Source organism: Sinocyclocheilus anshuiensis, unplaced genomic scaffold, assembly GCF_001515605.1.
Source record: "Sinocyclocheilus anshuiensis isolate Anshui unplaced genomic scaffold, SAMN03320099.WGS_v1.1 scaffold4080, whole genome shotgun sequence".
NCBI lineage: Eukaryota > Metazoa > Chordata > Actinopteri > Cypriniformes > Cyprinidae > Sinocyclocheilus > Sinocyclocheilus anshuiensis.
In genome coordinates this window covers 19638-20910 of record NW_015538295.1, presented here as the reverse complement: position 1 = coordinate 20910, position 1273 = coordinate 19638, and the positions used below count along the sequence as shown (strand labels likewise).

At 39.4% G+C, this 1273-nt stretch overlaps 1 pseudogene; it reads right to left on the bottom strand.

Annotated features, from left to right (window-relative positions):
• LOC107683749 (protein NLRC3-like) overlaps window positions 1-760 on the bottom strand; it is a 38256-nt pseudogene extending 37496 nt beyond the window's left edge.
• Between the last annotated feature and the right edge of the window lie 513 nt (window positions 761-1273).

The window sequence follows — 1273 nt, the reverse complement described above, 5'->3', positions numbered from 1 at the left end:
TGACTGTGGAGAGGGTGAGCAGCACCAAGTTCCTGGGTGTGCACATCACAGAGGATCTCTCCTGGGCTGACAACCGCAGCACTGGCCAAGAAAGCACAGCAGCATCGCTACTTCCTCCGCAAACTAAGAGCCAGAGCCCCGGCCCCCATCATAAATACACACACACACTGTCACTTTAATCAGTCTGAATAAGCTCTTTTGCACTACAAATCATTATATCTGCACTGTTGTTTACTTCACTGGTTTGCACTCTATCTGCCATGCGCCTTGTGCTTCCTTTATATATTTTTTTACATTTTACCTTATTTGTATTTTATATTTAATCTGTATCTATCTGTATTTATGTTCTACTGTTAGTGTTATCTGTATGCACCAAGGGTCTGAGAGTAACGCAATTTCAATTCTCTGTGTGTATGTGCTGTACATGTGGAAGAATTGACAATAAAGCAGACTTGACTTGACTTGACTATATTTCTTATTGTACCCGTAAATGAATCTCAACTCAAAGCAGAATCTCTAGAGCTCGATATCATAATCCTGAAGATGAACTTGTGCAGCTTCATCCACTTCTACAAGCCACACAAATCACTAAATGTGCTCAAGTTTAAAGAACGGATTTAACACGAGTGTTAAAACTACAATAATATGAACTTATATATCAGAAGCCGAGAAATTAACTTACCTTAATGTGATGTTTATAACACTTTTTAAGTCTTCAATACGTCCGCATTTTCCTTTCGAGATTACTTTCGGTTTCGACTCAGAGAAGTGAAGAATGCGCATGCGCGAAAAACCTCTTCTTCTTCTGTGATTTGCGGCAGAACAGAGGCGTCAAAGACGCATTGCTACCCTCCTCAGTCCATCTGAAGAACTCCGCTTAGTAGCTGATATCCTCAGATAAAGTCCAGTTCGGTGTAAAAGTAACAGCTTTTGTTCTTTCATAGCCCTTTGTGCTTAGAATCGATGTTAAAGTGAGTGATGGGTTCTATGATGGGTGGCAGCAATGTTAAGGTGCTTTATGATCAGTGTTGGGCTGTAATTATGCATTACTTAGTAACGAGACCCGACGCAACACAGTGCAACAAATTGTGGTAGGCTAGCCTATAGCACTGTAATCTATGATTTTTACCACCCCAACCCCATAAAAATCACAATAACTAATGAGCATTAGTTCTGATAATATTCTTTTTAATTGTTGAACATTTTCTTTTTAAAAGTACAAATTACAAATCTTGACCTCTAGGATGAACTAGCTGAAAAAATGGCATCACCG